Source organism: Triturus cristatus, chromosome 1_1 (assembly GCF_964204655.1).
Source record: "Triturus cristatus chromosome 1_1, aTriCri1.1, whole genome shotgun sequence".
Lineage (NCBI taxonomy): Eukaryota > Metazoa > Chordata > Amphibia > Caudata > Salamandridae > Triturus > Triturus cristatus.
The window spans coordinates 319,426,200-319,451,597 of NC_140579.1; the positions used below are offsets into that span (position 1 = coordinate 319,426,200).

Sequence of the window (25,398 nt, forward strand, 5' to 3'; positions counted from 1 at the left end):
TAAATACACCGCTAACTTTTGCCAGTTATCATTATTTACTTTTTCACTTTTTAAACATGTCAGCAGTCTTTGTTAAAATCTTCTAGTAAGTGCATCAACAGCATATACAAACATACTGTGTTTTTTTAGACCACACTGTGTTAAATTTTGTAATCTCTTCTTTAAAACTATCAACTGTAATATATGTGTTATGTACTGCAACTCCTCCTCTTAACAACTCCTCATTTTTCCTAGATTCCTGCTCAGGACCAAAGAAGCGAAACTGCACATCACCACAAACCTTTTCTATGTTATGTTATGTTATGTTATTATAGCTTATAAAGCGCACAATTACCTTGCGATGTCCTGGCGCTAAGCACTGCCAACTAACAGTAACAAGAAACTAGAACTGTGAGAAAAACCAAGTCTTGAGATGTTTTCTGAAGAAGCAGAAATCAGAGGAGCTTCTTAACATAAATGGGAGTTCATTCCAGATCTTGGAAGCGCTATGTACAAAACTTCTACCTCCCCAATTAACTTTTTTAAACTGGGGTGTTTGTACTAGTTTGGCCTCAGTCGATCTAAGAGTTCTACTAGGCACGTACCAAAAAAACGTTTGTCTAAGGAACTTCGGCCCGATCCCGTTCAGAGCCCTAAACACTATACACGCCGCCTTGAAACGCGCTCTCAGACGTATAGGGAGCCAATACAGCTTCTGTAATTCGCCCGTGACTGAAACAGTCCTAGGAGTCCGAGTCAGCAGTCTGGCGGCAGCATTTTGAATAACCTGTAAACGATTTAGATGTTGTATCTGCATATTAACGTACAGACTGTTGCAATAATCAAGACGTGATAGTATAAGAGCCGTCACCACAGTTCTGAGGCATCCCTCTGAAAGGTATGGTCTAATTTTTCTAATCATTCTGAGGACCAAGGAGCATCCCGATGTCACCTTGCTCACCTGGTCCCCCAGCATAAGTTTGTCATCCACCATCACACCCAAGTTTTTAACTTTTTTGCAGGGTGTGGGACTTGGACCAAGCTTATCTGGCCACCAGTCGGGAGTCCACATCTGAGGGTTATTACCAAACCTCATAACCTCACTTTTGGCTGAGTTTAATTTGAGGCAGTTAGCCGACATCCACGTAGAGATGGATCCCATACAGTCCGAAAAACAAACCCCTGTTTCTTTTTCTGTTCCCTCCATCACCGACAGCACAATTTGAGTGTCGTCAGCGTAGGAGGTAAGCTGAAACCCATACGATCTGATGATGCCCGCCAGGGGTGCCACATATATATTAAATAATGTGGGGCTCAGGGATGAGCCCTACGGTACCCCGCAAGGTAGGGAAAAAGGTTCGGAGATATCACCGTTGAGTTCGACAGTTTGAGATCTGTCCTTCTGAAAGGAGTGCAGCAGATTCCATGCCTGACCACCTATCCCTATCTCAGAAAGCCTGTTCATCAATACCCTATGGTGAACGGTATCGAAGGCCGCAGAAAGATCTAATAGAATCAGCATCGCACTTCCTCCCTTGTCCATCACCTCTCTGATCTCCTCTGTGGATTTAAGAAGAGCCAGCTCTGTGCTGTGAAGGGCTCTAAAACCAAATTGAGAGTGATCCAGGGAGTCATTATCTTGAAGGAAGTCGCTAAGTTGCCTATTCTTGGCTTTTTCTACCATTTTGGGAGGGAGGGGAAGTCTAGAGATAGGGCGATAATTCGTAGGATCTGTAGGGTCCAAGTACTGATGCTTTTTTCCAAGAGCTGGGAAAAGTACCAGTACGGAACATATCATTAAACAGGGGAGTCAAGACACTACAGATAGTGTCCGCGATCTGCTTAATTATCCAAGTGGGGCAGGGATCAGAGGGAGCACCTGACTTGATATTGGTCATAAGTTTATTAATGTCCTCAAAGTTCAGAGGTAAAAAATGATCAAAGGTACTATCTGATGGGTGCGAGATTTTAGAACTTGAATTGTCATAGGTTTTGTCTATCTGTTCTGAGAGTGAAAGAAAAATAGTTTCCACTTTTGACTTAAAGAAAGTGGCTATGATTTTGCAAAAATCCAGGGCAACAGGGCCGTTAGGCGTCCTGGGATTGGACAGTTTAAATACAGTTTTAAAAAGCTCCTTCGTGTCAGATTTAGCTTTAGTGATCTGCGAAGAAAAATATTCCTTCTTAGCTAGCAAAAGGGATTGTTTGTAGCTGGAAATGGAAAGTTTGAATTCTACTCTGTCGGCCGAATCATAATTCTTCCGCCATATTTTTTCGGCCCGCTTGCATGGTAGTTTTTTGTCCCTAAGTTCACCAGAATACCAGGGGGCGGTGGGTAGTGCCCTTTTTGGAACCCATTTTTTAGGGGGAGCTAATTTAAGACAGGCGTCATTTATCCAACTATTGTAGCAGCCAGTCGCTGCATCAGGATCTTGAGGGGCTATATACATTGAATCAATGAGAGTAGATTCCAGATTTTTAACATTTAACTTACCCCACGCCCTAGTGGTGATTTCCTTCTTTTGCTCGGAGTCCCCTCTCAAATAGTTAACTTCGAAAGCGTCTGCCACAGTGCCATGCAAAAGTGCTCTATTCATTTCTCCTAAACATAAAGCAAGAGTTTTCACACAGTACAGCCTCCTAACTCAAGTTGACATTGTTGAGCGGTGTACAGCTAACATCTTGAAATGATGAAAGGTCCTTTGGCACACTTTGTTTGATAAACAAATTAGTGAGTGTTCCTGCAAATGTGTATGCTTCTTAATCTTGCAAGGATCCAATCCTTGTAAAGTAGTTATTTTCAGTTTTAAACTTAGCCTTGGAAAGATATGTAGAAATGTCTTTAATATACCAATGGATTGCTGTTGAATACTACAAACACTACTACAATTCCATTTCTGTAAAGGCGCCTGACTCTGCCTTCCCTGAACCTGTTCTCCAATAACTTGTTCTACATTTTTAGGAGCCATCACCTCTTTCACCATAGGAGTGTCATTCTTCATAACATCGTAGTCTGTAATCAATAGCATGAACTAATCAATTATCCTGGACATCGTTTATTTAATTAAAGAAAGAACCTGTACTAGAAGTATTTATGCATTCTCCACTAAAAGCTGTACAAAAGTTACTTCTATTTACTAATCTTTTTTCTGGTTTTGTCTCCTCAAGTACAACACTATTTTGTCAAGAGTCTTCATTATATTTATAATCAAAATAACAACCTTCACCTTCAAAGCAAGAGCCTTATCAGCTGCTCTCTCAACTCGTTCTGTTTCACTGCATGCCTCCTTCTTCAATACTCAGCAGATTTATAACCACTCTACTACGAAACATCCTAGCTCTGATTTCCTTAAACTGCTTCTGTCTCCTGGTTAAGATGTTTACATCTTTGTTACATTCTTTCCTGTTCTTGCTACATAGATTGTGTCCATTGCTATTCTTTCCCATAGTTTGGAATGTATGTACTTTATTTCATAATCTTTGGAAATGTCCACATATATATTTTAAAAAAATTAGTTTGTCCACTTACCAATAGCTCTTTTTATGTTTACCATTTGTTCTTTATTTTGCCCCCTTTGAGTCCCAGTTCTGCATAGATACTGTATTTGCTTCTGTTCCTTTTCCCTATGAGCTTTTATAGGCAATCTGTCTGTAACTAAACACTTATTGTTCTATTAAAAAAAGAAAGATATTTGAATTTTTTTACTTTACTACTGGCTTACACATTATACAAAAATAATTTTTATGTTATGTTGCAGTGTTAAATCTACACATCTACCTACCGACATATCTATAAGCACTTACTTCAATGTAACAATTCCAAACCAAAACACAGAACTTAATTTAATACTTACCTTTTAATATTATAGCACCCTCTCCTTCAACCCAGTTACACATATCTCAGTTCTCACTTATATACTGTAAAAGACCACATTATGCCTTTTGTAGTAGATTTAAATAAAAATCAACCAAAGTGTAAGAGTACATACAGCATTTCATACTCTAATGGCCCCATGCATCAAGCATTTTTTCCTTTGCAAATGAGCTGGTTTGCAGAATTGGCCTGTATGTGAGGGGAAAAGGTCTTTTCTGATGCATCAAAGGCTTTCCATTCGCAACTTAGGTAATCACAATTTTTTGTGATTACCTAAATTGCAAATGCATTTAGGGAATCACAATTTGCGATCCCCAAAATGCGATGCATCAAGCCTTTCCTAAATGCAAAATGTGCATTTAAGAAGCGCTAATTACTGTCAACTTCAAGTTGATGGTAATTTGTGCATTCTTTTTCAAATGCACAAAAGTGCATTTTTCAAAGTGACATGTGGTGCACTTACCTTTTTGGAGGGTGAATCAGGGGGGCCTTAGGCCCCCTGGCACCCTTGGAATTGCATTCCCAATTTGCGATTACCAATTTGGTAATCACAATTTGCAAATACATACCCATTAATTACTAGGGGCCTATAGGCCCCTAGGAATGAATGGAGTGACATTACCTAATAGCGATTCGCAATTTTTTGAATTGCTATTAGGTAATGTTTAGGAATCGCAATTTAGGTCGAGATTCCTACATGCATAGGGAATTGCGATTCCTATACAATGATTCCTTAAAAATCGCTATTTAGGAATCAAATTTCCTTTTGTTGATGCATGTGGCAGTAAATCCGAAAACACAACATAAGAGCTATTTCTCTGCCTCTCTACCACTGTATCACTGGTAGATTTAGTGTTTTAGTACTTTTCTACCTAGATGTGTTAGATTTATATTTTGAGAAACACTGCACAAGAGGACCTCATCACTCCAACAGCAGTGCGCCAAGAGGTGCATTTGCAGAGTGATGTAAAAAGAGGCATCACCTCAGACAACCTCTCTGCAATCCAGTTTTGTGGCACTTACTGGAGGTACATGGTGGGCTAGTTGGCCCCCAGGGACCCTCAGTATTCAAGGGGAATTAATTCCCCAACTTACAATGCGCTAGGGGGCATGTTTGCACATTGGTGCAGGTAGGGGGCGGGTCCACCGGCTTTTTTTTATATCATTTTTTTAGAAGGGGGCTGTGTGGCCACCCTTCTTTTAGCATTTTTTTGGTCCTGCGGACCCTATTCCCCAAGGCATGACCCCTTTATTATAAACAAAAAAAAGTGGGCCCCCCTCCCGAGCTCCCGAGTTAAATTTCAGCCCCAGGGCATGGCCTCGTTTGTCAAATTTATTATTGGGAAGGGGGGCCACGTGGCCCCCCTTCCCTAGGCCACTATTGGCCCAGGGGACCCCATCCCCTGGGGCCGACCTGCCGTTTTTTTGTTTTTTCTTAAATGGGAGGGGGTCCAAATGGTCCCCTCCCGGGCCACTTTTGGCCCTGGGGACCCCATCCCCTGGGGCCTGGCCTCACCGTTGGGGACTGTGGGGGGATCCCCAATGCCCCCACAGTCCCAGCCGACTCCCCACCTTCGGAAGGAGCTGGAATGGCTTTTGCACAGAGCTGCTGACATGCAGCTCCCCTTGTGCAAAGGCAATCTGCTTTGGTTTTTGGAAGCGAGAGCAGGTTTCCTGCTCTTGCATCCAAAAACCAAAGCAGTGTTTGCTATGGCAGGGTGGGAGCCATGCTCCTGCCCTGTCATAGCAAACGGCAATGTCCTGGGGGTGAGCACCCTGGGAAATTGCAGGAGTTGGCCCTGGGGTGGCATTTCCCAGGGCCATCAAGGGCTCCAGGAGGGGGGCCATGCGGCCCCCCTCCCAAGTGTCTAATGCCTCTGGGGGTAGTCCACAGGGCTAGCGGTCTGCAACAGACCCCCGCATTTGAATATTTAGTGCCCCGGGGAGGGGGTGGTCCCTGGGGCAGTGTAGTAGGGGCAGGAGCCCCCCACACTTCTTTGTTTTAATTTAAGCCCCGGGAAGTGGCGGTCCCCAGGGCTTCGGGGGGCCCGCGAGGCCCCCTGACCCATAATAATAAATGCTCCAGGGAGGTGATCATTCCTGGGGCAGCGTGGGGGGACTGGAGCCCCCCATGCATTTTTATAGAAGCCCAGGAGGTGGCGGTCCCCAGGGCTGCGGGGGGCTGCATGACCCCCGCACATAATGAATAAAGCCCTGGGGAGGTAGCCATCCCCAGGGGTGTGGGGGCCCCCACAGGCCCCAGCTAATTAATTACACATTGCCCCCAGGACCTGGCCCAACCGGGGTCTTACAGATAACAAAGCGCGGGAGCCTGTGCTTCGTTTTTTTTTCTGTCCCGATTCGTGCACCCAGCGCAAATTCGGCAGTTTAAAAAACAAAATGCTTTTTTTTGGCCCTGGGGGTCCTTGTGGGACACCCTGAGCTGGCCTAGGTGGTCAGGTTGTTTCGACTCTGCCCCTTTTATTGTTTTTCATCTTTTTTCCACCCTTTTTCTTGTGACTCGGTTACCGAGTCACAAGATGGCTGCCAACACTTCCTGGTTTGGAGTGTTGCCAGCCAATCAGAGTAAAGCTCGTGCTCAGGAGCGTTCACGAAACCTCCTCGGTGCTCAGATATATATATATTTGTATTTTGTTAATTTCTCAGCAACTACTCAACGGATTTACACCATTTAAAAAAAACACACAAAAAAACACACTTTCTGGACCAAGACCGACCCTTTTGCCAAATTTGGTGTAATTCCAATCAGCAGTTCAGGCTGTAGCCTGTTTCAAAATCCCTATGGAAATTAACACGGGGAAAACGTGTTTTGGGCCCTCCCTTTTTTCTCAGCCCCCGCTTGACGGACCACCTCAAAACTTTCAAAACACAACCTGACCTGAGCAACCCATTAGTTGTGAAAACTTCGCGAAGATTCGTCAAGCGGCGCCAAAGATATTGGCAAATCAAAAAACGCTTTACTATGGATAATTGGTCCAAACTATAACTATCTACTGGCGAACCAGAAAAATTCCGTCATTATAGTTCAGCTAACTATAACTCACGCCCCTGCAATGAACTGCTACGATGTCACATATTACATCATTCATGACATGGTCAGTGACATCACTGATGACATCTCAAATGACATCACTGATGACATTACTGATGACATCATCCAGTGACTGTGTGTTTCTATAAAGTTTAAATATGTTTTATATATATGCAAAGGTCTATTGAAGAATGAGTGGGTGTATAAGTGTCTGGATGGAGGATTTAGTAGGTGTATGACTGACTATATAAGTGAGTGATTAAATGTGTCTTATTAAATGCATGGGTTAGTGACTAAACTGTGTGAATGTCTGTATCAGTCTGTCTGTTGTGTAATCGGCTGCATGGGTTGGTGAGTAGCTACATGAGTGTCTATATGGGTTATTGATTGGTTGCCTGAGTATTTGTATGGGTGCCTGAGTGTGTGGGTGGGTGGGTGGGAGGTGTGTGACTGTGCATAGATGTGTGAGCGACTGATTCACTTGGTGTATGGGTTCAAGAGTGCATGTGAAAACAGCTGTATGGGTGGGTGAGTGTGTGTATGGGTGTTTTGGTGAGTGATTGGATGTCTCAGTGGTACATGTTCAAGTTACTACATATGTAAAAGGCAGTGTATGTGAGAGTTGGAGTATAGAAATGACTATACGTTAGAGTCAGTGATTGTGAGAGTGACTGTATGGATGAGTGTGTACTTGTATCAGTGATTGTATAAGAGAGTAAGTATGCATTAGTATCTGTATGAATAAGAGAGGTGGTGTGTGTATAACTGTATAGATGAGTAAATGGAAGTGTGATTGATTCTTTGCATGAGTGACAAGGTGTGTGAGTAACTCTGGATGAGTGGGGGTGTGTGAGTGTCTGTATAGGTGTATGAGTGCATATAATAGCGTTGTATTGCTGAGTGACCGCATGTATGAGTGACTGTATGGGTGAATGAGTGGATGTGTGTGTAGACCTAGGAATCAGTGAGTGTGTATATAGTAACTGGTATTGGTGTGTCTATGGTTTCAAAAGTGTTAGTCTATATTTTAGAGTGGGTGTATCAAAGGTTATATTAGGGTATGAGGAGGTGCATCAGATTTTCACGTGGATGATGTCATCAGTGATGTCACTGACCATGTCATGAATGATGTAATATGGGATGTCATCAGCAGTGCATTGTGGGGCACGAGTTATAGTTAGCAGAACTAACTATAAACGCGGAATTTCACTGGTTTTGTATGAGTAAAATGTCCAACTAACTATAACGTCCCTGAAACCTATGGTTTTTTCAGTGACTTTCAAAGGTTTTTTTAAATGCTAATTTCCAACTATAACATCCCTGAAACCTATGATTTTTTCAGTGAATTTCAAAGGTTTTTTAAATGCTAATTTCTAACTATAACATAGCAGTCGCATTTTCAGAGTGGTGGTGAAAGGTAAGCGTGGCCTCCAAACACCTTTTAGCAATCCCACTGTGTGGGATTTATTGGGGGTAACAGGAGGGGTAATTAGCCTCCATCGTCAACTTTGGAGGCCAACTACCCCTTTTATTACCTCCAGTAAGTCCCACACAGCAGGATTGCTAACTTGTTATATCAGGCCCCGCCCCTCTCTGCACTACTGAGCAAACGCACCACCAGGTGCTTTGTTAGTTGGGGGATTAAGTCCCCTTGAATCCTGAGGGTCCCTGGTAGCCAACTAGCCCACCAGGTACCTCCAGTGAGTACTACAGAGGTGCGTTGCAGAGAGGTGTCCAGAGGCCATGCCCCTTTTTACAGTACGCTGCTAACCCAGCTTCTGGCACCCTGCTGCTCGGAGGATGAAGTCCACTTGTGTCCTGAGGCCCTCTAACTGGTGGTGTGGAGAGGAGTTATGTAGTGAAATGATGTGTTTTTGATTTTATTAGTTAGTTGTGTAATTATGTGATGTGGAATTGTGTGGTGTTGAGGGGATTTGCGTAGTGAAATCATGTGGCATGATGTGCAGTTGTATTATATGGATAGTAATTCTGTGTTTTTGAGTCTATTGGAATTATGTGGAGTGGGATTCTGTGTAATGGAGTGTGTGTAATTGTTAGACCTGGCATCTTTGGCGTGGTTACCACTGACTTTTTTGCCTCTACCTCCCGTATTTTTGATGCTATGCTGGATTTTGTTTTTGCTGGTTTAGATGCTTTGGGCACTTTGCCACTGCTGATCAGTGTCAAAGTGCAAGTGCTCCCTAGGTAAATTGTTATATTGATTAGTTATCCATGATTGGTATATTTGTTTCACCTGTCAGCCCCTAGTAAAGTGCACTGAGTGTGCCAGGGTTGGTGATTCAAATGCTACTAGTGGGTTGCAGCACTGATTATGCCACCCACAGGAGTAGCCCTAAAATGATGTCTTAGGCCTGCTACTGGCCATGTCCACCTGGCCAGTGCAATCACTGACCAGGCCTTATCCTTCCCTTTCTGTACATGTCAGGCATCCCTATGGTGGCCCTATGTACCCCCCTGGGCTGGGTGCAGTGTATCAGAAAGGTAGGGCATGTACTGAGGTGTATAACATGCCCTGGTAGTGAATTACAGCCATTTTCGTTTTTCACTGCTGAGAGGCTATCTTGCCGATAGGACAGAATGGGGAGGCTGTTTACATGCCTATCTTCCCCTGAAGGCAAGATAGAAAATCCAAGTTTGGTATCTTTGTGTTCAGAATTGAATTATACATATTTTCAGCAAGATGGTTTTTAAATTCAATGTGTGAGAATAGCACTTTTTAGAAAGTAGCTATTCTCCTGTTTAACCTTCCTGTGGGCCTGTGTGCAGATTGGCTGACTGGTGTCATGTGATGGGCTAGGGGCTCCAGGAGTGTGGATGAGTCAGCAGCAGGGTGAATAGGGAGATCTGCTTTAGATGGGTGGGAGGAGTAGCCCCTGGGTTTGAGTAGGGCTGCCTCTGCCAGCACAAAGAAGAATCCACCTCCTGCTGAGTGTCTAACGACCCTGCCCCTCACTCCGAAAGGAACCAGGTGCTCCAGGGCACAGCACACCCAGGAACCGGTTTAAGATGGGGAATCCCCCCACTGAAACAAAGAGAGACAAAGACTTGGAGGGGTATAAGAAGAGGACCTCAGACACCTAAACTTTAGATCACTGTGGAACTAAGAAGGAACCTCTGCCAAAGAGAAAGCTGGAAGGAACTGAAGAGGAGAAGACTGCCTGCTTGCTGTTTTGCTTTGCTGCCAAGGAGAGGGGAAGGACTTTGCTGTGTCCCCTTCTTTTGATTCTGATCTCCAAGGGCCTGAGGAGAGCTGGCTCCCTGTTAAGAAGTCCCAGGAACAAAAGGACTTCACCACCAGCTCCCCTGGAACTCTGCTGAGGGTGTTCTGACCTGCCTTGGAGTGCTTGCCCAGTCTTGGGGCCTCAGGAGGTCGTTTTACTGTGTTTGGGAGCTGGGAAGCAGAAGCGTGAAAAAGAGTAACTGGTACCCAACGCATCATCCGATTGCGAGTCTCAAGAACGAGAGTGCGAGGAGAATTTCATTGCGGCGTCATCGCAGCACCCTGAGTCCCCGCATCGCCGAGTGCGTCGAGCATCGTTCCCGGTGTGTGAAGATTCCTGACGCTGCGAGGGTCGTCGCAGAACCAGTTTGCGGGCCGCACCACTGCCGGTGCGTGAAAGTATCCAGTCGCTGTGTGTTTATGCAGAGTCCCGTCCCGTGACGTATCGAGGGTTGCGGCGCCAGAAGTCAACGCCGTGCACCACGACGCATCGAGGGTTGCAGCGCCAAAAGTCAGCGCTGTGCCGCACATCGCGCCGCATCGAAGAGTGTCGCATCGTACCTGTGCGTGAAGATTCCCCCTAAGAAACCTACGCAACGAAAGCCAAAGTCATCGCATCCTCCCCCTACAGATCGGAGCCGGCGCATCCACCTCTGCTGCGTTAAGCAGGGCTGCTGCAAAGCCTCCCCAAGATCTCAGGAGTATCGCATCGCCTTTGCCATCTTCCTTGTTATAGCTTTTGGGAACCTTATCGCAACTACAGGTACTGTTGGGCACGAGAGTGTCGCATTTTGTGCATTGAGAGTCGCATTGTGCAGGACACTGACTTTTACATCCTGGAGTACTTTCTGCAAACTCTTGAACTATCTTTAAAGTAACCTTTTTAATTGTATGTTGGTTTTTCTGTAGTATTTGGTCTTGTGAAGTTTTTAGTAAAGATACCTTATTTTTCTAAAACTGGTGTGGAGTAAATCTGTGGTGTTTTCACTGTGTTACTGTGAGTGTTGGTACAAATACTTTACACATTGCCTTTGATAGCCTAGACTGCTCAGGCCAAGCTACCTAGAGGGTGAGCAGGGGTTATCTTTACAGTGCATCCCCCTTTCCCTGACTAGAAGCAAGGGTCCCTACTTGGACAGTGGTACCTACCCTGCCAACTAGAGACCCCCAGATCTAACATTGGTGGCAGCGGTGGAATTGAACTTGTATTTGTACTTGACCCACAGTAATTGGTGTTCATCACTAGTTTAAGTGCAGACCAATGCGCAACCACATACTGTATTTTTGATTCTATTTTTGAGTAACTCTTCAAGAGCATCATGTCCCAGGTGGCAACAAGTGAGAGGGCAGAATTGGAGTTTTCCATTGAGGATCTGTATTTGTACAAAGTTGAGGAGCTCAAGCAATTCTGCAAAGACCTTGGTTGCCCTGTGAAAAGCGGATCTAGAAAGGATGTGCTACAAAGAGTCTTGAAGGCCTGGTGGGAGGCCCAAGATGAAGTTGATGCAGATGAAGAGAATGGTTTTGTTCCCCAAGATCTGCCCATGGGCAGACCAGTCTCAAGGGCTGGCAGCTCCCATTCCAGTAGGGGGCACACTCCGGAGGAGTTGGAGGAGATTCAAAGGGTGAGAGACCATGAATTGGAAATAATGAAAATAAAAATGAAGCAATTGGAAGTAGAAAAGGCGGTGGAGGAGAAGTAATTGCTTCTGGCTCATGAAGTGAGCATGAGAAAACTGGACATCAAGGCCAAGCAGGCGGAGTCCGGTTCCAATGGTGGCAGCGCACAGCCAGTGCAGGGGGGTAAAGTATATATCCCCAAGGATTTGGTACAGAATTATAATAGGAGTGAGGATATCTATGCCTGGTTTACCTCGTATGAAATTGCGTTGAGAATGAATGGTGTGCCTGAACAGCATTGGGGTGCGGGCCTGTGGAAACATTTTGAGGCTTCTGGGAGGAGTGCTCTAGAGCCCTTGGAATTAGCAGGTACCATGACCTATCCCAATATGAAGGAGGCCCTATGTCTCAGGTATGGACTTACTCCAGAACAGTATAGACTGCAGTTTAGGAACTCCAAGAAGAAAGAATCTGAGACTTGGATGGAGTGTGTGAATCTGTACTCACGTGCACTGGAAGGTTGGATGAAGGGCAGCAAGGTAACTGATTATAAGGGGTTGTTACATTTAATTAGTTGGGAGCACTTGATTAGTCTATGTGTTCCAGAGCTGCGCCAGCATCTTTTAGACAGCAAGCTGACGGACCCCATTGAGCTTGCTAAGGAGGCGGACCGCTGGACCAGTACCAGGGTCCACAGAGGAATTGTGGGTACCATAGCCAAAGGTGGGCAGGGTCCCCAGCAGAAGAGTGGGGGGGACAAGGGTAACCAAAAGGAGTTCTCACAAGGGCCCCAAAACAGTTCCCAGGGTAACCAGTCCCAGCCCCCCAAGTCAAAACCCAAACCAACCTGGCCCCCTAAGGGCAGGTCGGATAACAAGGGTCCCATTAAGTGTTATCACTGTCAGGAGTTGGGTCACAAATCCCTTGTGTGTCCCAAGAAATCCCAGGCACCCTCTGGTGCTCCAACACCGGGTATAGCTAGTGTAACTTTTGGTGGGGATTTAATTTCTAGTGATTTGGAGGGATTAGCAGTTATGGCCCTTGTCTCTTTAGGAGACACAGAGATGGTCCAGGAAACCCCTGTCCCTGATAACACTAAGAAGTACAGGCAGTGGGTGACCATCAATGGGAAGAGGGTGGAGGCTCTCCGGGACACTGGAGCCAGTGTGACCACGGTCAGGTGTCAGTGGGTCCCTGAGGAGCTGATCATTCCCGATGTACTTCACCCTGTAGTGTCAGCTGACAACTCTGTGCGCCTTTGCAAGGTAGCACATGTTCTCTTTGAGTGGGGGGGGGGGTCTCAGGTCCTCTCAGAGTTGTTGTGAGTCAATCCATGCCAGTAGACTGTCTGCTAGGTAATGACCTGGAGAGATCCCCATGGAAGGAGATGGAACGCCAGGCTCATTTGGAGATGTTGGGTTTGCGTGAGTGGGTCTGTGTGACCACTCGGTCCATGGCAGCCAGACAGGGTTGTGAAGCAGACCTGGAGCCTGAAACAGTGGCCCAGGTCCCAGCCAGAAAGAGGAAGGGCAAGGGGTGTGGTGAGTCCACCCCGCTGTTCCCACGGTCCAGGAAGGAGCAGACCCTGCGGGGGATGCCCTGGAGCCTACAGGGGAACAGGTAGCTGAGCTGGGAGACATACCTGAGCTGACCCATTGGCAGCAAGAGGGTGGTCCTTCCAGAGAGGAGTTCTGCCAGAAGGCATGCCCTACTCTTGAAGGTCTGCGGCACCAGGCTGCAAACCAGGCAGCAGGTGCTGATCCAAAGAACTTCTTTCTCTACTGGGAGAATGACTTGTTGTACAGTGAGCCTAGGTTTGCTGAACCCAGTGGATCACGTACCCTGGTGGTACCCGCAGGGTTCAGAGACTTCCTACTGGGTCTGGCTCACGACATGCCTCTTGCAGGACATCTTGGGCAGGACAAGACCCAACAAAGGCTTGCCACCCACTTTTACTGGCCCGGGATGAAGACGGATGTCGCTTCCTTTTGTAGATCATGCCAGACTTGCCAGGCAAGTGGCAAGGCTGAAGGGAAGTGCAAAGGCCCTCTCCAGCCTTTTCCTGTAGTGAGCACCCCTTTCGAGCGGGTGGGGATAGATATTGTGGGGCCACTGGACCCCAGGACAGCCTTGGGCAACAGGTTCATCCTGGTCGATCATGCCACCCGGTACCCGGAGGCTATCCCTCTCAGGACAACCACAGCCCCGGTGGTGGGCCGTACGTTGATGGGGATGTTTTCCCGTGTGGGTTTCCCCAGAGAGGTGGTATCTGACCGGGGTACCAACTTCATCTCCAGGTATATGAAGTCTCTGTGGGAGGAGTGTGGGGTAACTTATAAGTTCACCACTCCTTACCACCCTCAAGGAAATGGGTTGGTTGAAAGGTTCAACCGGACCCTGAAAGGCATGATCATGGGGCTGACAGAGCCCATGAGACGGAAGTGGGACGTCTTTTTGCCATGCCTATTATTTGCCTACAGGGAGGTACCATAAAAGTCTCTGGGGTTCAGTCCCTTTGAGCTTTTGTACGGGCACCCTGTTAGAGGACCTCTCAGTCTGGTGAAGGAGGGTTGGGAGAAATCCCCTGGGAAAACCCCCCAGGATGTGTTCAGCTATGTGCTCACCATCCGCAACCAGACACAGTGCTTCAGGGCCCTCGCTCAGGCGAACCTGGAAGCGAGCCAGGATGAGATGAAGAGATGGTATGACCAGGATACCACTCTGGTGGAATTTCAACATGGGCAGATGGTGTGGGTGATGGCGCCAGTGGAGCCTTGCGCGCTCCAAGACAAGTGGACTGGGCCATATGAGGTGGTAGAGCGCAAGAGCGAAGTGACCTACCTGGTCAACTTGCGGTCTCCCAGGGATCCCATGAGGGTCCTACATGTGAACCGCCTCAAACCCCATTTTGAGAGGTCTGAAATAACAATGCTACTTGCTACAGATGCAGGGATGGAGGAGGATAGCGATCCTCTTCCTGACCTCCTGGAAGCTAAGGAACAAGATGGGTCAGTGGATGGAGTCGTCCTCTCGCCCACCCTGACCCCAGAACAGCAGAGGGACCGTCGCCATGTGTTGGGTCAGTTTGCATCTCTGTTCTCCCTGACCCCCGGTATCACCAACTGGTGTGTCCATGATGTGGACACGGGAGATAGCATGCCTGTGAAACAAAAGTTTTACCGGGTGGCTGACAAGGTCAGGGCCAGCATCAAGAAGGAGGTTTCTAAGATGTTGGAACTAGGGGTGATTGAGCCCTCCAGCAGCCCCTGGGCTAGCCCAGTGGTACTTGTACCAAAAGCTGCTGCGCCAGGTGCCACTCCAGAACTTAGGTTTTGTGTGGACTACCGTGGGCTCAATGCGGTCACGAAGACTGACGCACACCCCATCCCCAGAGCTGATGAGCTTGTGGATCGGTTGGGAGCTGCCAACTACCTCAGGACATTCGATTTTACTTCTGGGTACTGGCAGATTGCCTTAACTGATGGGGCCAAAGAGAGGTCTGCGTTTTCAACGCCAGAGGGGCACTTCCAGTTCCGTGTCATGCCCTTTGGTTTGAAGAACGCCCCTGCCACATTCCAGAGACTGGTCAACCAGGTACTGTCCGGGCTGGAGAAATTCAGCGCCGCATATCTGGATGACATTGCTGTGTTCATCTCCACTTGGGAAGAACACTTGCAACACCTCTGCGCAGTGTTAAAGGCTCTGCACAGTGCAGGCCTCACTATCAAGGCCAGTAAGTGCCAGATAGGGCAGGGTTCGGTGGTGTATTTGGGACACCAGGTAGGAAGCGGCCAGGTGGCGCCCCTGCAAGCCAAGATAGATACCATCCGGGCTTGGGAACCCCCCAAGACCCAGACAGCGGTGAGAGCCTATCGCCGTTTTTTCAAGGGGTATGGCACCATTGTTGCTCCCTTGACAGAACTAACTTCCAAGAAGTTACCCAAGAGAGTGATTTGGACCAGTGCCTGCCAAGAAGCTTTTGATGCCCTGAAGGAGGTCATGTGTACAGCACCTGTACTCAAGGCGCCTGACTTCTCCAAGGAATTCATAGTGCAGACAGACGCTTCTGAACATGGAGTGGGAGCAGTGCTCTCACAACTAAATGATGAGGACTTGGACCAACCTGTAGCTTTCATTAGTAGGCGGCTACTTCCCAGGGAAAAGAGGTGGAGTGCGATTGAAAGGGAAGCTTTTGCTGAGGTCTGGGCTCTGAAGAAGCTGAGACCCTACTTGTTTGGGACTCACATCCGGGTTCAGACGGACCACAGGCCCCTTAGATTGTTGATGCAGATGAGGGGTGAGAATCCTAAGCTGTTGAGGTGGTCCATTTCCCTACAGGGGATGGACTTTACGGTGGAACACCGCCCGGTACAGAACACGCCAATGCTGATGGTCTGTCCAGGTTTATCCGCCTTAGCGATGAGAACTCCCAAGAGGGTAGGTAGTTCTCCCCACTTTCAGCTGGAGGGGACACATGTTAGACCTGGCATCTTTGGCGTGGTTACCCCTGACTTTTTTGCCTCTACCTCCTGTATTTTTGATGCTATGCTGGATTTCGTTTTTGCTGGTTTAGATGCTTGGGGCACTTTGCCACTGCTGATCAGTGTCAAAGTGCAAGTGCTCCCAAGGAAAATTGTTATATTGATTGGTTATCAATGATTGGTATATTTGTTTCACCTGTCAGCCCCTAGTAAAGTGCACTGAGTGTGACAGGGCTGGTGATTCAAATGCTACTAGTGGGTTGCAGCACTGATTATGCCACCCACAGGAGTAGCCCTAAAATGATGTCTTAGGCCTGCTTGCAGTGCCTATGTGCAGTCCAGGACTGCCATATCGACCTGGCCAGTGCACCCACTGACCAGGCCTTATCCTTCCCTTTCGGTACATGTCAGGCATCCCTATGGTGGCCCTAGGTAACCCCCCGGGCTGGGTGCAGTGTATCTGAAAGGTAGGGCATGTACTGAGGTGTGTAACATGCCCTGGTAGTGAATTACAGCCATTTTCGTTTTTCACTGCTGAGAGGCTATCTTGCCCATAGGACAGAATGGGGGAGGCTGTTTACATGCCTATCTTCCCCTGAAGGCAAGATTGAAAATCCAAGTTTGGTATCTTTGTGTTCAGAATTGAATTATACATATTTTTAGCAAGATGGTTTTTAAATTCAATGTGTGAGAATAGCACTTTTTAGAAAGTAGCTATTCTCCTGTTTAACCTTCCTGTGTGCCTGTGTGCAGATTGGCTGACTGGTGTCATGTGATGGGCTAGGTGGCTCCAGGAGTCTGGATGAGTCAGCAGCAGGGTGAATAGGGGGATCTGCTTTAGATGGGTGGGAGGAGTAGCCCCTGGGTTTGAGTAGGGCTGCCTCTGCCAGCACATTGCTGGCTCCACCCCCTGCTGGCCAGGCTGAGGACTCTGCCTCTGCCAGCACAAAGAAGAATCCACCTCCTGCTGAGCGTCTAACGACCCTGCCCCTCACTCTGAAAGGAACCAGGTGCTCCAGGGCAGAGCACACCCAGGAACCGGTTTGAGCAGGGGAATCCCCCCACTTAAACAAAGAGAGACAAAGACTTGGAGGGGTATAAGAAGAGGACCCCAGACACCTAAACTTTAGATCACTGTGGAACTAAGAAGGAACCTCTGCCAAGGAGAAAGCTGGAAGGAACTGAAGAGGAGAAGACTGCCTGCTTGCTGTTTTGCTTTGCTGCCAAGGAGAGGGGAAGGACTTTGCTGTGTCCCCTTCTTTTGATTCTGATCTCCAAGGGCCTGAGGAGAGCTGGCTCCCTGTTAAGATGTCCCAGGAACAAAAGGACTTCACCACCAGCTCCCCTGGAACTCTGCTGAGGGTGTTCTGACCTGCCTTGGAGTGCTTGCCCAGTCTTGGGGCCTCAGGAGGTCGTTTTGCTGTGTTTGGGAGCTGGGAAGCAGAAGCGTGAAAAAGATTAACTGGTACCCAACGCATCATCCGATTGCGAGTCGGAAGAACGAGAGTGTGAGGAGAATTTCATTGCGGCGTCATCGCAGCACCCGGAGTCCCCGCATCGCCGAATGCGTCGAGCATCGTCCCGGTGCGTGAAGATTCCCGACGCTGCGAGGGTCATCGCAGAACCAGTTAGCGGGCCGCACCACTGCCGTTCAGTGACGCATCGAGGGTTGCGGCGCCAGAAGTCAACGCCGCGCCACGCACCGCGACGCATCGAGAGTTGCATCGCCAAAAGTCTGCGCTGCGCCGCACTTCGCGCCGAATCGAAGATCGTCGCACCGTACCTGTGCGTGAAGCTTCCCCATAAGAAACCTACGCAATGAAAGCCAAAGTCATCGCATCCTCCCCCTACAGATCGGAGCCGGCGCATCCACCTCTGCTGCGTGAAGCAGGGCTGCTGCGAAGCCTCCCCAAGATCTCAGGAGTATCGCATCGCCTTTGCCATCTTCTTTGTTATAGCTTTTGGGAACCTTATCGCAACTACAGGTACTGTTGGGCACGAGAGTGTCGCATTTTGTGCATTGAGAGTCGCATTGTGCAGGACACTGACTTTTACATCCTGGAGTACTTTCTGCAAACTCTTGAACTATCTTTAAAGTAACCTTTTTAATTGTATGTTGGTTTTTCTGTAGTATTTGGTCTTGTGAAGTTTTTAGTAAAGATACCTTATTTTTCTAAAACTGGTGTGGAGTAAATCTGTGGTGTTTTCACTGTGTTACTGTAAGTGTTGGTACAAATACTTTACACATTGCCTTTGATAGCCTAGACTGCTCAGGCCAAGCTACCTAGAGGGTGAGCAGGGGTTATCTTAACAGTGTATCCCCCTTTCCCTGACTCGAAGCAAGGGTCCCTACTTGGACAGTGGTACCTTCCCTGCCAACTAGAGACCCCCAGATCTAACAGTAATGAAGTGTAATTATGTGGAATGGTATTTTGTTTTGTGGAGTGTTATGCAGTGGAGTTTAATTATGTGGTGTGCTGTTGAATTTTGTGGAATATTTTTTAATTCTGTTTTGTAGATTGGATATATGTGGTATATAGTGGAATTGTGTTGTGGAGTGGAATAATGTGGTTTAGTGTTGAATTGTGAGGTGTGGAATAGATTTTTGTGGAGTTGAATACTGTTGTATTAAGTGACATTCTGTTGAGTGGAATTATGTGGTATGTGTCGAATTTAATTATGTGGATTGTTGTAATGTGGCATGGAGTGAATTTAAGTGGTGTTATTTTATGTGGTATTACTATGAAAACCCAGATAAAACATACACATTTGGTAATGCAACATTATTGTATGTAGGATAGGAACAATGCCATATATACAGTAGCCACAAATATAGTTAACACAGCATATGTGTCAGACATCAAAGTAAGAACAACGCATTTTGAACTAATGTTACAATATGGCTAAGAACAGTTGCTGCCAGCAATGATATTATGGTGTGAGATCTACAGGTAGATTTGAAAGTAAGGACATGGAGAAAAATGAGGGTAAGAGCTATTGGCGTTGTAAATGCAAATATCTTTTCCCTATGTGTTATTGTGTGTAGTAGATATATGTGGTGTGTTGGGGAATTATGTGGTCTGTTTTGGAATTGTTAGGTGTGGATTTGTGTGGTGTGGATTGGATTTGTGTAGTGAATTATGTGGCATGGTGTGCAGTGGAATTATGTGGATTGTAATTATGGTGTTTAAATGAAATTGGAAGTATGCTAAGGGGGATTGTGTGTTATGAAGCATAATTATGTGGAATGCTATTTTGTGTTTTGAAGTGTTATGTAGTGGAGTTTACATATGTGGTGTTTTGTAGAATTTTGTGGTATGATGTGTGATTATGTGGTATGCAGTGGATGTATGTGGTGTGCTATGTAATTGTGTTGTTAATTATAATTATATGGTTTGTTGTCAAATTATGTGGTAGCGAATGGAAATGTGATGAGTTGAATAGTGTGTAGTGGAGTGAAATTATGAATATGCAAATATGTGGCATGGTGCAGAGTGTTTTATTATGTGGAGTTGAGTTATGTTGTACTGAGTGGTATTATGTGGCGTGTAATATGCTGGGTGGTGTTGATTTGTGTGTTGCTGAATTATGTGGTATTGTATTGTGTGGGATTGTGTGTTAAACTAAACATCCATGTATGCCATATGGTACCCAGGTGAGTGGAGTAAAAAATAAATCAAACTAGCTCCCATGTTATATTTATGAAGTGTAATTTTATCCAAAACTGCAGTGTGAGTAAAAAACTGTTTAAAATAAGGATAATCTCTCACACACACACACACAAACTCATTAGTGCCACAGCAGGTGTGGGGAGGCACACACAGAGCAAACACATACCACCAGTACTTAGATTTCCCTTGCCAACTGCCATAGATATTTGATGTCTTGACCCGGGCCCCATAAAGACACCATTAGAAGTCAAGAATGCAGACATGGTAAACAAAGCAATGGGGGCTGCGAATGACCTGTTTTCGAATAATGTTAACATAATTGCTTAATACTGTTGTGAGAGCAGTATTTTTTATTTTTTCACCGGGAAATGTTCACTGGTGTTTTTGCTTAAGGTTTTTGGTGTCATGTGTGTCTTATTACATATTTAACAGGAAACTGCAAACTGCCATATTAAAACCCCCTTTAATAGAAAACTAACAGGAACTGAAAATGTGCAAAGCCTCAACATTAAATAGAATAAGGCACGAGAGCATTCTCCAGATACTGTTGAAAAGAAATTAAAAATACAAGTTGAAGCGGCAAAATGAACTGAAGTCAAAATCCAAATCAAAAGACTTTTTTCAAAAGTCCCAGCTGTGCTTGTGACCTTTTATGACAAGCACCAATTGTAACGCAATAAACATTCACTGCAAAATAACGATAAAAAGACAACGGTGAACGGCAACATGATAATAGATTGCATGTAAAACATCTGCGTAATCAGAGTTTGACACTCCACAAGATCCCATAAAAAAAGTAAAATAACTAAGAAATAAAGGTTAGTGGCTGCAACACAAAAAATACTGAATGCAAAAAAAAGACACAACTGGACTGGACAGAGAGTGGAGTAATTGAGGGTGGCTAGTGGAAAGAAGGGGCTGGATGAGAAGTGGAGAAGAGGAGGGCTCGGGGGCTCCCTCACCTCGCCGGGCTACTGGAATGTGTGCTCTGCCTGTGCCAGAAACTTCACTTAGTAATGTTAAACTTGTACAGACACCTGCAAACCAGAAAAGTCCAGCAGCAGACGATGTTTATTTAATAAAGAGCCGGTGAAGTAACTGCAATTGTAACAAATGAAAAAATAAAGCCGTGTGTAACAAAACAAGGTTAGTGGGACTTGGCAGGGCTGGAGAGGTGGTAGCACAGCACATCTAAGCAGACACTGCCCCCCCAGAGGGAAAGACGCACACCTCATAACTCGAGAGAGAAAAGAAGGCACCCACCCAGTGAGTCACAGATGGTCGCATCCAGAGTGAGCCCGACCCGCTGCACATAGGTTATGCCTGCTCTGAGGATAACATGCGGACAGTCTCACCTGTTGATTGCTCTGGGGTCGCTGCTGGGCTGAATCTGGTAAGTGCTGATCCGGAGGGGCCGGGGCTGTACTGGATGGCAGGAGCTGCTTTTCCGGGTCAGGATGTCCCCCGCTGCTGCTGCTCCGGCCCCTAATATTTGCTGTCTTGGGCGTTTCTCAAACAGCAGCAACATCTCCTAGCAAGAAGCACTTGCAAAAAAGCCGGCATTAGGTGCAGCCAATTATATAAAGGGCATTTAAATAATTCACCAATGGCAGCCATGGAGGAGACTCTCACTGTCTCGTGACGTCAATGCGGGGCAGAAGTGAACATCAATGCCGGGCGGAACCAGATGAAACTAGCCTCGGCGTACGCTCAACATCGGTGATTCTGGGCAAATCACTTAATCTCCCAGTGCGTACCAAAAAATAAATGTGTTGTGTAACATCACCAGTGCTTATGTAAAGCACTCCAACAATACCTTCGAGTCAAATAACTCCCAAAAAGCCGGCATTAAGTGCAACCAATTAGATAAAGGTCATTTTTAAAATTCACCAATGGCAGCCATGGAGGAGTCTCTCACTGTCTTGTGACGTCAATGCGGGGCAGAAGTGAAGAACATCAATGCGGGGCGGAACCAGATGTAACGAGCCTCGGCAGCCGCTCGAAATAGATGACTCTGGGCAAATCACTTAATCTCCCTGTGAGTACCAGAAAATAAGTGCGTCATTGTGTAACATTAGCAGTGCTCAAGTAAAGCACTCCAATACCCATTAAAAAAAATCACCAATGGCAGCCATGGAGGAGACTCTCACTGTCTTGTGAGGTCAATGCGGGGCACACTTAATCTCTCCGTGCCTACCAAAAAATAAATGTGTCATTGTGTAACATCAGCGGTGCTCATGTAAAGCACTCCAATACCCATTTAAACAAGCATTGGCAATGCAATAGGACTCGCATTTATGCAAGACCTTTTGCATTGCAAATGGCAATGCATGTGAGCGATGAGGCACGAGGGGGCGGAGAGAAGGCATCGGACTGCGGGGGGGGGCACAGGAAGAAAGTAGTCTGTGCTGTAAAGGGGCCAGTAGCCATGGAAGGATACATATGACTGACATGGCTGTCATGGGGAGGGACTAACAAGCTTAAAACCAATCGGAAGGCAGCATTTATAACCTAAGCCAATGAAGAAGATGGACCAGAGAGTGGGCAGAGCTTCCACGAAGGTTCAACACCATAGTGTATACTGCATGCCTCACAAAGCGAGAGCAGCTCATTTGCACTGCAACGCTAGGAAAGACCTAAAAAGGTCTCTTTCTGAACCAAGACCTACCTTTTGGCCAAATTTGGTGTAATTCCGTTCAGCAGTTCGGGCTGTAGCTTTGTCTAAAGTTTCCTATGGAAATTAACATGGGGAAAATGCGTTTTGGGTTCCCCCTATTTTTCTCTCCGATAGCACTTGACGAATCACCCCGAAACTGTCAAGACAGAAGCAGACCAGAGCGGGCCACTAGTTTTTAAAATTTTGTGAAGATTTGTCAAATTACGCCAACGTTATTGGGAAAAAAAACGCTTTTTGAATAGAAACAAGGTCCTAATTATAACTACCTACTGGCGACCGCCAGCAGGTTATATATATATATATGTGACTATTTCAACGTGGGTGTGGTACTTACCTGATGTTTGGCGGGCATCTGATGAATCTGTGAGCCAAATAAAGGGGCTGTTGGAGACTTGAATCCGTGTGTGCTCGACTTCTTTTCGAGGGAGTGTGGTTCGATATATATATATATTTTTTTTTTTTTTTGTTAGGCTGCTCTCCTCTACCTGATTCAATTAAAAAGAAAGTACTCTTAACTCACTGTCACTTGTGCAGTCACATTATTCTTTCATCTGTCCCTTGATGTTGGAGTCCTTTGTCAACATTCATATACTCCTTTGACTGCCACCAAAAAATACCCTGGTAGCTCATCTGTAATCCTATAATAAAGTGATTATCACTCAGATGAACATTTAACTTCCAAAGAGTTGGTCTCACCCAGCTCGGGCCATTAATCGAAGGCATGTACCAGCCAGGTAATACATTAAACAAATACCGCTCTGGGATCCTCTAGGTCAGAGAGACTCTTTGGAAATCCTGGCATAGGTGATTCAGTCGCAAATCACCTTGTGTTTCCACCTCTTGATTTCAGCCGTCACTAGTGCCCTCATATCTTACCAGCCTTCACTCTGCAGTCTATCATTGACTTCATAAGTTTTGGCCCACCGAGTTTGTCACATGAGAAGTACAGCTCAAAATACTGCATATGCAAACAACAGCCGGTAACTGCTGTCAGACACATAGACCACTCACTTTTACCAAAGGCAGATATTTATAAAGTAATATATTTATAAAGGAAAATGCTGCTTCCAATGAATAAAACAAAACAGTGAGACACATGGAAAATCCTGTTCCAGGTATTGCATCAATTAAAACACTGAATATATTAATGGATATTACATTAGGAATTACCTGAATCTGATACATACTTCATTTGGGGCACCCAGGGCCAGCTGTACTAAGAGTCAGCTCACAAGTGGTCACAAATTACACACAGACTTTGCAAACTGACTCTGATTTTACGATGGTTGCATTGCAAAATGACCGTAAGCAGAGGGTTGCATAACGATCTGCCTCATGATTTAAAATCATGTAGGTCTCATTTTGCGTTCTTTGATTGCTACAAACACAAGGAAGGTAGCCTTCAAGGACAGCAGACCACCATCCCCATGTTTTAATTTCCAATTGTTTTTGAAAAGCAGCTATTGTTTCTTAAAGGACTGGGTGCTGCTATGAAAAATAAATGTGTTACAACTGGGAAAACATCTGGTCAACCAGGCAATGGTCCGCTGGACAACTGCCTTCTCCCCCACGCTGCCAATACAAGGGTGGGGGGGGGGCAAAGTCAATCAGTCACTAATTTTAAGTGTTGGTAACTGGATAATCATTTGTGACCAGAATAGTTTTAGAAACCATTGATTGATATTTGCATACCGAGTTACAATTTGGAAGGAGCACCCACTTCCAATTTACGATTCAGTGTGGGTTGTAAAAGCCTTTTTACAAGTCAAAAAAGCATTCTGACTCAAAAAATGGGTATCTGTACATTAGAAAAAAGAATTTCGAAGTTGCAAACCCAGTGATTTTGCAAATCGCAAGGTTTGCATTTACAAAATCTTTTCATACATCTGGCCCTTTGTTTTGCGTAATGCAAGAAGGTATCTCCAAAAAAATGTGCATAAAAAACGAATATTCAAACCCCCGGCGTAGCCTCAAAGCAAGCACATTTAGGGACAGATTCACAAGCCCCTTGTGCCTCCTTGCGCTTCCATTGGGTCACTTTTTTGGACGCAACGGTGGCACAAACAATGCACCCAATTTTCAACGTGGCGCATATACGGAGATGAGCCACATTGTAAAGCCCTGCGTCGCATTATACCTGTGCCAGGTATAATGTATACAGGGTTGGCGTTCCCACACAAAAAGCAATGTAGAAATGACGCAGTGAAGTTTACAACATTTCACTGCGTCACTCTACGCCTTCACTGCGTCAAAATCCCTATGCCTGCTCAGACCAGGCATAAGGAATGACGCAAGGCTTTTTCTATGGGACTCACCTATCTGTTGTGGCGTATTGCTGGAGTTGGGTCACTTTCATGAGCAACTCCAGCAATGCGTCACTTTTATGCTAACAGATTCATCAGTATTTCTCACGCATCTGTTAATCCTTGCGCCATGGAGCACTGTATTTTAAATACAGCGCATCCATGGTGACACAAGGACATATGGCACTGGTGCAAGGAAACTGACGCATCTATGCAGTTGCGTCAGTATCTTGTAAATCTGCCCCTTAGTTTCTAAAAATCAGGAAAAACGTGATTACAACAGATCTTGTGGTCGCAAATGTTTATTCACATATTTCCCTCAAATACTCAATTATCACACAACACTAAATTGTAAAACTATAGTAATTTGACCCAAATCTCAATGTTAAATTGGGAAAAATACTCCAGGCGGTATTGTGCTAGGTATTTTATTTGGCCACAGAAGGATGACGTTAAGGTACAATATAGATAAAATTGGGACTAACTTAATAGGTGTTATG

The 25,398-nt window shown here is 45.9% G+C and overlaps 1 long non-coding RNA gene across 3 annotated transcripts in view; it reads right to left on the reverse strand.

Moving 5' to 3' along the window:
- Positions 1 to 21,564, reverse strand: part of LOC146870179 (uncharacterized) — a 485,442-nt gene extending 463,878 nt beyond the window's left edge. For 2 of the 3 annotated variants that reach the window (XR_014969777.1, XR_014969748.1), the window contains exon 1: positions 21,274 to 21,564. This is a non-coding gene — a long non-coding RNA (uncharacterized LOC146870179). Of the gene's footprint in view, positions 1 to 2,473; positions 2,582 to 21,273 lie in introns of all 3 variants that reach the window. The other variant, XR_014969783.1, reaches the window with a different exon arrangement.
- Positions 21,565 to 25,398: the final 3,834 nt, after the last annotated feature.